Source organism: Nomascus leucogenys, chromosome 3, assembly GCF_006542625.1.
Source record: "Nomascus leucogenys isolate Asia chromosome 3, Asia_NLE_v1, whole genome shotgun sequence".
Taxonomy (NCBI): domain Eukaryota; kingdom Metazoa; phylum Chordata; class Mammalia; order Primates; family Hylobatidae; genus Nomascus; species Nomascus leucogenys.
The window spans coordinates 17,056,037-17,067,008 of record NC_044383.1 but is presented as its reverse complement, the minus strand read 5'-3'; positions in this window follow the sequence as shown (position 1 = coordinate 17,067,008).

Genomic DNA, 10,972 nt, shown 5'->3' with positions numbered 1-10,972 from the left:
GCGTGAAGACAGATGCAATTACCAAACTTTAATCCATCATTTAGGAATAATCACAGCAAACCTAACATTTAAAATAACTTAAGGCTAGAAATGTGAGTGTGTGAAGGAGGAAAAAAAATGTTACTTAAAAATAAAGAAAAGAGCATATTGGCAGCGGGCAATGCTTCCCGATGGTTCATTTATGTGAGACAAGACTCTCACGCTCTTTATTCAACTAAGAACTCAATCCGGCCGGGCGCGGTGGCTCACGCCTGTAATCCCAGCACTTTGGGAGGCCGAGGCGGGCAGATCACGAGGTCAGGAGATCGAGACCATCCTGGCTAACACAGTGAAACCCCGTCTCTACTAAAAATACAAAAAATTAGCCGGGCACGGTGGCAGGCGCCTATAGTCCCAGCTGCTCGGGAGGCTGAGGCAGGAGAATGGCGTGAACCCGGGAGGCGGAGCTTGCAGTGAGCCGAGATAGCGCCACTGCACTCTAGCCTGGGCGAAAGAGCGAGACTCAAGTCTCAAAAAAAAAAAAAAAAAAAAAAACTCAATCCAAGTCGCTATATTGCAAGTGTGGGAAAAGGGAAGACAGTGATTCTTATCTGGCTTAAAAATGAAAATATATGCATATATATAGCTTCTGGAGAGCAGAAAGGAATTTAAATTTTATTTCTACAGCAAAACATTTTAAGTCAACTAATCAGAATTAGACCTTTCATAAGATGAGGGCTACATTGATAGACTATAACATCAATATCTAAAGTCCAGGTGTTTTACCAAACTCTTTTTAGCACTTGGAAATAGCACTTACAGCAACATTTTTATTATGCATGATGCCATTTACTTTTTCTCTGAAGCTGCAGGGGAAATATGCAACATTTTCTGTCTTATTTACAGAAGTTTCTTTCACCAGCACTTACAAAGGCCCATGAATTTTCGAGGCCAAAAGCTGTAATTCCATTGGTTATCACAGAGAGAAAGAAACAGCCCCAAGGCACCCAAAACAAAAAACTCGAAAAAAGAAAAATGCAGAAGACAAATGGAACATTTGGCCAGAAGACAAAAGGAACATGTTGATATTTTGTACCAGCAATGCAGATGACATTTTCTGAAATCTTAGAAACAAAAGTTTATTTCTGTTTGAACTTCCACAATATCTTAGAATCTAATATAGTGAATAGAGCATAGATTTGTGAATTGGAGGATCTGGGATCTAGTTCTGATTCCAGCATCAATTAATGAAGTGGAGTTGAGCAAATCTATTCTCCCCTTTAACCTTCAGTGTATCCATCTGTAAAACGATGATAGCATTCATGATTTCTGGGGTTACTTTCTTATTGTGAAATCCTTGAGGAAAATTAGGTTAGGGTATGTGTACAGGAATGACTGGATGGATGGATGAATGAATGAATGAATGACTCGGTCAATCAATACAAAAGAAGCTTTGGATTTTCATGTGTGGTCATAATTCTCCACAATCATATGCAGCTATAATTACATATTTTTGTGTTTTAATGATGTTTACCGATTGCACCAAATAAATTCTAATTTTCCAAAAGTTTATCTTTTTATTGTGGAAAGCCTTAGTTGACTTTAATAGATTTATTACAGTGCCCTCTAGTGGAAGAATGAGCATATTGTGTCATCCTGCCACTGCTTAGTAATCAACAAACCTCTACATTTCACACATTTTTAATGAATCAAACCTCTATGCATCTTGCACTGAAATTTTCAGTTTTCAAGATCTCACTCGGATTAAAATTCTGGTTTATAACCAATCTTGAAATTTAGCAACAACAACATGTATTAAGGTAGAATATCATTTTTTAAAAAACCCTCTCCTGATTATTGACTGATGCCCTTGCAGTAAGTGTACGTCGGGCTATATAAAACATAAAGGACAAACTTCGTTGCGTTCTCCAAATGTATGAATTACAACCAGGAAAGAAAGAAGATTCTGATATTCTGAACTCTTTGCTGGTTTACCATGTATGTTTCTGTCACATGTTTCAGGTGGGACAGGGACAGTACCCGTGGAACGGAGAAGAGGAGCACCAGGATGGAGAAACTCTAGCCTCACAGACTGTTTAGGGTGTGAGAGCACACGGCGCACGTGCTGTGGGCGTTCTTCAGCTATCTGTCCTGAGGTTACATAGGAACTTACCGCCTTACTCACTGGCCTCGGCTTCGATGTAATTGCTGTTGGTGCAGTAATCAATAGACATTTCTCTCCAGAAATTGAACTTTCCTGTTGGTTGACCAGCAACTGAAAGCATATGAGGGAAACATTTAAGCTCTGCCTACAAACCAATTTCACACAATTAACTGGTCAGTTTTGTTTTTAAAAAGTGACAAAGGCATTTTAGTCAAGCAACAAAGATGTTGTTTTAAAGTAGAATTTCTCCAGTTATTGATTTCAATTTTAATATATCAATATACCAGATACCAACATACCAAAATATAACATTGGTTTGTATGTACAGAGAGTGTTATGCAGTAAATAAAAAGCTAAAAAGAGATGTGATAATTTGAATTCCATAGGATTGAATAATTACCTTAATTAGTACTTTCTAGGACAACATCTGATGTGATTAGTTTCTATAACAACTCTTCATGTTAAATTTAGATCACTCCTCAAAGCAAAAGGATAATAGAAAGTTCTATGTCAACTGGATTAAAAAATGCATTTGCAGTCGGGTGCGGTGGCTCACGCCTGTAATCCCAGCACTTTGGGAGGCCGAGGAGGGCAGATCACGAGGTCAGGAGATCGAGACCATCCTGGTTAACACGGTGAAACCCCATCTCTACTAAAAATACAAAAAATTAGCTGGGCGCAGTGGCGGGCACCTGTAGTCCCAGCTACTCTGAGGGCTGAGGCAGGAGAATCGCGTGAACCCGGGAGGCGGAGCTTGCAGTGAGCCGAGATTGCGCCACTGCACTACTCCAGCCTGGGAGAAAGAGCGAGACCCCGTCTCAAAAAAAAAAAAAAAAAAAAAAAGAAACAAAAATGCATTTGCATTTTTTAATGTAACTATGGAAAAAAAATGAATGAGTAACCCTTGGGGTGCTGAAAATTCTTGCATTGAGCAGAGCAAAATCCTGCCATCTCTCTAGCTTTTGTCACCTGAGTAACTCACATTTCCAGAGGTTCCCTACATCTTTAATTCTAACACTTCATATTCTCTTTTTCTATTTACGTCATTGGCAACAGGATAGGCTCCTACCCCACGGAGGAGGATAGGAGGACAAATGAGAACAGTGGGTGAATCACAGGTGAGCAAAAACAGTGAGCGCTGGAAAATGTACGACACTAATATACTCAGTGTAATCCAGGCTAATTTCTAGGAAGGAAGCCCCCTAGGACAGGGGCTGCCACAGTTCACTTTAATTTAAACTTCTTTTTATTGAAGTGTAAAATACATACAAGAAAGTGCACAAATCATAAGTGTACAGCTCAATTAATTTTTTTTTTTTTGAGACGGAGTTTCGCTCTGTCGCCCAGGCTGGATTGCAGCGGTGTGATCTCCACTCACTGCAAGCTCTGCCTCCCGGGTTCACACCATTCTCCTGCCTCAGCCTCCCAAGGAGCTGGGACTACAGGCTTCCTCCACCACGCCTGGCTAATTTTTTGTATTTTTAGTAGAGACGGGGTTTCACCATGTTAGCCAGGATGGTCTGCATCTCCTGACCTCGTGATCCACCCACCTTGGCCTCCCAAAGTGCTGGGATTACAGGCTTGAGCCACCGCACCTGGCCACAATTAATTTTTTAAAATGAACACACCCATGTAATTTTTTAAAAAAGAAGAACATTAAAGGCATCACCGAAGTCTCCTTTGTGCTCCGTCTCAATCCTTACTCACCCAAAGGTAACCACTAATCTGATTTCTATCACTGTAAATTAGTTTTGTTCACTTTTTAACTTGACATAGATGGAATCATATAATAATATTTATTCATTCTCAGTTTGTTCAATATTCTGTCTATAAGATTGTTGCAAATAATAATAGTTTCATCTTTTTATTGCTGTACAGAATTTTTTGCATGACAACTTCTTTATGCATTCTATAGTTGATGACTATAACTATATAGTTATAGATAGCTAACTTTAAAAAAAAATATATATATAAGCTATATAACCTTGCAGGCTATAGGAAATAATGCTTCCATGAACATTTTTGCATGTATGAACATTTTAAATGTATATTTGCTATGCATTTAATTTAATTTTATTATTATTATTATTATTATTATTATTATTATTATTATTATTTTGAGATGGAGTCTCGCTCTGTTGTCCAGGCTGGAGTGCAGTGGCGCGATCTCAGCTCATTGCAAGCTCCGCCTCCTGGGTTCACACCATTCTCCTGCCTCAGCCTCCCGAGTAGCTGGGACTACAGGTGTCCTCCACCATGCCCGGCTAATTTTTTGTATATTTGTAGCAGAGACGGAGTTTCACCATGTTAGCCAGGATGGTCTCGATCTCCTGACCTCATGATCCACCTGCCTCGGCTCCAATCTATCGCATGACCCGCTTTTTTTTTTATATCTTGATTGATTTTGTTATTTCTTTGTTCTGTCGAGCTCTTTGGTTTTTCTACTCCATCAGGTCTGATTTTTTTCATCTCACATTTGATATTGAATCTTTTTTTAGCTTTTGTGAGTGTTATATTTTTTTTTTTTTTTTTTTTGACAATGATCTCAGCATATTTTATATCTTATAGAATTCATGTCTTGTTAGTCATTATTACCTTTATGCCATATGATTCTCTTTTCCATCTTTTTCTTATTGATTGGTAGGAATTCTTTATATATTATTAATATGACTCCTTTGTTGGATATATGTATTGCAAATATTTTCTCCCTGTCTGTATCTTGCCTTTTGCCTTTTCACTCTTAATAGTATCTTTTGATGGATAAATTTCTTAATTCTAATCCATTTTAAGTTTGATTTATCAGACTTGATAATTGATGATTAGAGTTTTATGTTCTGATGAAGAAATAATTTTACCACTTAAATTCATGTGGATATTTTCCTATGTTATCTTATAAAAGCTCCAGTGTTTTATTTTTAGAACCAAGCAATTAATGTTTGTGTATGGTATGAGGCAGGTTGAAGACCCATTTCAATTGCATATCTAGTGGATCCACTTTTTGAAAAGATCATTTATTCTGTCGCTGAATTGCATTGGTACTTTAACATAAATAAGATGGTTTGTATTTTTGTGGGTCTGCTTCTGGACTCTTCTGTTTCATTGATCTTTTGGTCTACCTTTGTGCCAACACCATATAGTTTTACTTACGGTATCTTTATAATTAATATCTAGATCTGACAATACAAGTCCTTCCAACTTTAAAATATTTTTTCAAGGTCGTTGTTATTCTTTCCCTTTCCTATTTCCATATACGTTGTTTGGGACAAGTTAACATGCTTACAATATTGACCCTTTCAATTCATAATCATGATCTATCCCTCCATTTAGTTAGTCTTCTTATTTTATTTTAAGTTCCGGGGTACATGTGCAGGATGTGCAGATTTGTTACATAGGTAAACATGTGCCACAGTGGCTTGGTGCACCTTTCAACCAATCACCTAAGTATTAAGCCCAGCATGCATTAGCTATTTTTCCTGTTGCTCTCTCTCCTCCAACCGCCCCCCCCAACACCAACAGGCCCCAGTGTGTGTTCTTCCCCTCCCTGTACCACGTGTTCTCATTGTTCAGCTCCCACTTATGAGTGAGAACATACTGTGTTTGGTTTTCTGTTTCTGCATTAGTTGCAGGATAGCTCATCTACCATGTCCTGCAAGGACATGATCTCATTTTTTTTTTTTTTTTTTTTTTTTTTTATTTTTTTTTTTTTTTTTTTTTTGTTATTTTTTTTTTTTTTTTTTTTTTTTTCTTCACTGATGCTGGCGATCTGCTCACTCAGCTCTCTCCTGGTCATCCATTCTGCCTCCCCCGTAGCTGGACCATGCCTGCCATGCCGCTATTTTTGTATTTTAGTAGAGGTTTCACTGTTGCCATGGCAAGTGCTGGATTACAGGCATGAGCCACTACGCCCGGCCCTGCGTGCATGTATCTTTATAATAGGATGATTTATATTCCTTTGGGTATATACCCAGTAATGGGATTGCTGAGTCAAATGGTATTTCTGGTTCTAGGTCTCTGAGGAATCTCCACACTCTCTTCCACAATGGTTGAGCTAATTTACACTCCTACCAACAGGGTAAAAGTTGTTCCTATCTCTCCGCAGCCTCACCAGCATCTGGTATTTCTTGACTTTTAATAAAACAAAAATAGCCATTCTGACTGGCGTGGTTTTTATTTGCATTTCTCTAATAATCAGTGATGTTGAGCTTTTTTTCATGTTTGTTGGCTGCATAAATGTCTTCTTTTGAGAAGTGTCTGTTCATGTCCTTTGCCCACTTTTTAATGGGGTGTTTTTTTCTTGTAAATTTGTTTAAGTTCCTTGTAGACTCTGGATGTTAGACCTTTGTCAGATGGATAGGTTGCAAAAATTTTCTTCCATTTTGTATGTTGTCTGTTCATTCTGATGATAGTTTCTTTTGCTGTGCAGAAGCTCCTTAATTTAATTTGATCCCCTTTGTCATTTTTTGCTTTTGTTGCAATTGCTTTTGGTATTTTCGTCATGAAATCTTTGCCCTTGCCTCTGTCCTGAATGGTATTGCCTAGATTTTCTTCTAGGGTTTTTATAGTTCAGGGTTTTACATTTAAGTCTTTAATCCATCTTGAGTTAATTTTTGTATAAGGTGTAAGGAAGGGATCCAGTTTCAATTTGCTCCATATAGCTAGCCGGTTCTCCCAGCACCATTTTTAAAATAGAGAATCATTTCCCCATTGCTTGTTTGTGTCAGGTTTGTCAGAGATCAGGTGGTTGTAGATGTGTGGTCTTATTTCTGAGTTCTCTATTCTGTTTATTGGTCTATATGTCTGTTTTTGTACAATGACCGTGCTGTTTTGGTTACTGTAACCCTGTACTATAGTTTGAAGTTGGGTAGCATGATGCCTCCAGCTTTGTTCTTTTTGCTTGGAATTGCTTTGGCTATACAGGCTCTCTTTTTGGTTTCACGTGAGTTTTATTTATTTATTTATTTATTTATTTATTTATTCTGAGACAGAGTCTTGCTCTGTCACTCAGGCTGGAGTGCAGTGGTGCGATCTTGGCTCACTGCAACAACTACCTCCCAGGTTCAACTGATTCTCCTGACCCTGCCTCCCAAGTAGGTAGGATTAGAGATGCACACCACCATGCCCAGCTAACTTTTGTATTTTTAATACAGATGGTGTTTCACCATGTTGGCCAGGCTGGTCTTGAACTCCTGACCTCAGGTGATCTCCTCACCTTGGCCTCCCAAAGTGCTGGGATTACAGGTGTGAGCCACCACACCCAGCCCCATATGAATTTTAAAATAGTTTTTTTCTAGTTCTGTGAAGAATGCCAATGATAGTTTGATGGGAATAGTATTTAACCTATATATTACTTTGGGCAGTATGGCCATTTTCATGATATTGATTCTTCCTATCCATGAGCATGGAATGTTTTTCCATTTGTTGTGTCCTCTCTGATTTCCTTGAGCAGTGGTTGGTAGTTCTCCTCGAAGAGGTCTTCGCTTCCCTTGTTAGCTATATTGCTAGGTATTTTATTCTCTTTGTTGAAATCGTCAATGATAGTTCATTCGTGAATTTGGCTCTCTGCTGCCTGTTTTGGTGTGTAGGAACGTTAGTGATTTTTGCACATTGATTTTGTATCCTGAGACTTTGCTGAAGTTGCTTATCAGCTTAAGAAGCTTTTGGACTGAGACAATGGGGTTTTCTATATATAGAATCATGTCAGCTACAATTCTAAGAGCTTTGGGCATTTTCTGATTCAGTTTTCATGACAACCCTATGAGGTATATACAGATGAGGCACCTGAGACACAGAGAGATTAAGTAACTAGCCAAAGATCAGACAGCTGGTTAATGGCAGAAACAGGGGGCAGACCCAAGCAGTCTGGCCCCAGTGTCAGTGGTACTGCAAAAAGGTGAATGTTTTACACATTGTGGACCACAAGAGTGATGAGAACCAAAAAAATATCTGGAATCTGACCAAATAGAGCACGGGGTTTTACTGAACCTAAAATGAGGGTTCACCATTTCTAGTTGCCATGGCAATGAACCACTTTAATGACAATGCAGGCAAAATGAGGGATGGGGGAATGATGTGCAAATGAAGTAATAGTAGTAAGGCAGAGAAACTAGGGGAGTGAAACTCTACTTGGGGGGAAGTTCGTGGATCCATTTGGGAAAGAATCTGCAGCCAACATGTCATAGCAGCATCATAGGGAAGCATCTGGGTTCTAAATAATGGAACTAAATGAATGGTGATGCTCCAAAACATATATCTATATATCTATTGTCTCTCTCACTGCTTTGGTCAATAGGGAGTCAATAAATCAAAGAGTGAAAACCCACAGGGTCTCATTTTTTCTACCTGTCATCATTTATATCTTGATAGGATGACTGTAGAACTCATTCTCTGGGTGCCCTATGCGAATTGGCTTTTTGTTCATGGTCTTGCTGACTTCAGGAGTGAAGCTGCAGACCTTCACAGTGAGTGTTACAGCTCCTAAAGGTGGCGCATCTGGAGTTGTTTGTTCCTCCTGGTAGGTTCATGGTCTCACTGACTTCAGAAATGAAGCCACAGACCCTCGTGGTGAATGTTACAGTTCATAAAGGTAGTGTGGACCCAAAGAGTGAGCAACAGCAAGATTTATTTGAAGGGCGAAAGAACAAAGCTTCCACAGCGTGGAAGGAGACCCAAGCATGTTGCCACTGCTGGGGCAGGTGGCCAGCTTTTATTCCCTTATTTGGCTCGGCCCACAACCTGCTGATTGGTCCATTTTACAGAGTGCTGATTGGTCCATTTTTACAAAGTGCTGATTGGTGTGTTTACAAACCTTTAGCTACACACAGAGTGCTGATTGGTACATTTCTACAGAGCACTGATTGGTGCATTTACAATCCTCTAGCTAGACAGAAAAGTTCTCCAAGTCCCCACCTGACCCAGAAGCCTAGATGGCTTCACCTCTCAATCCCCCCTCTAAACAGGACACCCCAACTGCTGTTGGGAATTAGGCGGTGACCACTCTAGCTACTTCCTGCTGGATAGGGGCGAAGAAGGGGCCCTGCAGATGTAGTGTCCTCCAGAGGGGAACTCTTTAGGCCAGTGAAAAGGCCAGTGGGTTGGTCCAGGGGTCCTCGGTAGAAGTTGTTAGTTGAGCTCATTTGGGGTTCCATTTGTAAGACCATCTGTAGCTTGATGGCCTTGATCCTAGAGGAAACAAATTTGACAAGGAGGTTAAAAATACAGGGCCTGAAGATGAATAATAGTAAGATGGCTTTCATGGGACCTAGAAAGGGGAGAAGCCATATTGTCTAACTTCAGAGGTTGGTATAAGAGTTTGAAATGCGTTGTCTGATTTCAGAAGCCTTTCCTGTAAATGCCGGGCAGTGTCTGGTACTATCCCTGAATGGTTAGTGTAAAAACAACCCTCTTCCCCTAAGAAGGTGCAGAGTCCTCCTTTCTCAGCAGTGAGGAGGGCTAGGCCTCAGCAGTTTTGGAGAGTCACTGCTGCCAAAGGGTCTATTTGGGATTATAGAGTAAGGATAGATTATGTTATTTCTTGCAAATTCTCTGAGAATTCCTTTGAGAGTGTGTGGTAGTAGGATAATACATGTTACACTGTTAGCAAACTTTACTTTTGTTGAAAACCTTGTAAGTTTGGGATTTAAATTATTCTTTGCTGTTAATAAGCCTCATCCAGTCCATATTAACTTAGAATTGGTATAGATGGCTCCTTCCTGATTCTGTAAGTACTTTAATGTTTGGCTGAGTGCAAAGAGCTCGCACGTTTGAGCAGACCAATTATTAGGCAATTTTCCTAACTCTGCTTCTATAAGATTTTCCTTATCACTTACTGAATACCCATAGTGTCTTTTTCCCTTAATCGCCTGGGAGGAACCATCTATTGTCCTGTCCTGAAGGGAGTTCCTCCTAGGTCTGGTCAGAACTTTGTATGGTAATTAATCAAGATTTAGATTCCCTGTTAGGAAACCTGCTGGGTTAAGGATTTTTGATAGGAAGGCTACGGGTTGTCAGTGGCCTCAGTGCTTTCAGGCTACGTTTACACTGACAACGAGGTGGTATTGGAGTGTTATAGGGTCACGGAGAAGACCTTCAATTATCAATTATAGGTTTTAAATTTACCCTGGCTTTTAAAGGAATAGGGTACACTGTTTTTTCTTTGCTACTTCTATCTCTGTTTCTTTCTCTTTGACTGCTTCTTTGTCTCTTTCTCTCTGACTCCCTCTTTGTCTGTCTCTTCCTCTCTCTGACTGTCTCTCTCTTTCTCTCTGACTCCCTGTTTGTCTCTGTCTCTTTCTCTCTCTCTCTCTTTCTGACTTTCAGTCTCTTTCTCTCCTCCTCTCTGTCTGATCCTTCTTTGTCTGTCTCTTCCTCTCTCTCTTTCCTTCTCTTTCTTTGACTTTGTCTTTCTCTTTCTTTCTCTCTGACTCCCTCTTTGTCTCTCTGTCTCTTCCTCTCTGTCTCCTTCTCTCATTGACTTACTGTCTTTTTCTCTCTTTCTCGCTCTCTGTCTCTGCCAGCCGCTTATGCTGCTGTTGCCACCTCCTTGGGTTTTTGCACCGTGTGCAATAACTCCATGGTTTCCTTGTGATATTTAATGGAGGTTCCCCCAGAGGTTAGGAACTCCCTTTCTTTCCATATTGCAGCATGGGCATGTAGGATTAGATAAGCATACTTACGGTCTGTAGCAAAGTCTCCCAATTACAACTGAGGAGGTGGGAGAAATACCGGGTTACCAGCTGTCCCAGGATTCCTCAGATGGTAACGGACCTTGAGGACAGCTGTCCGGGACAGGAGATTAACACCGAGAAAGCTGCGCCAGTGTGCAGGAGGAAG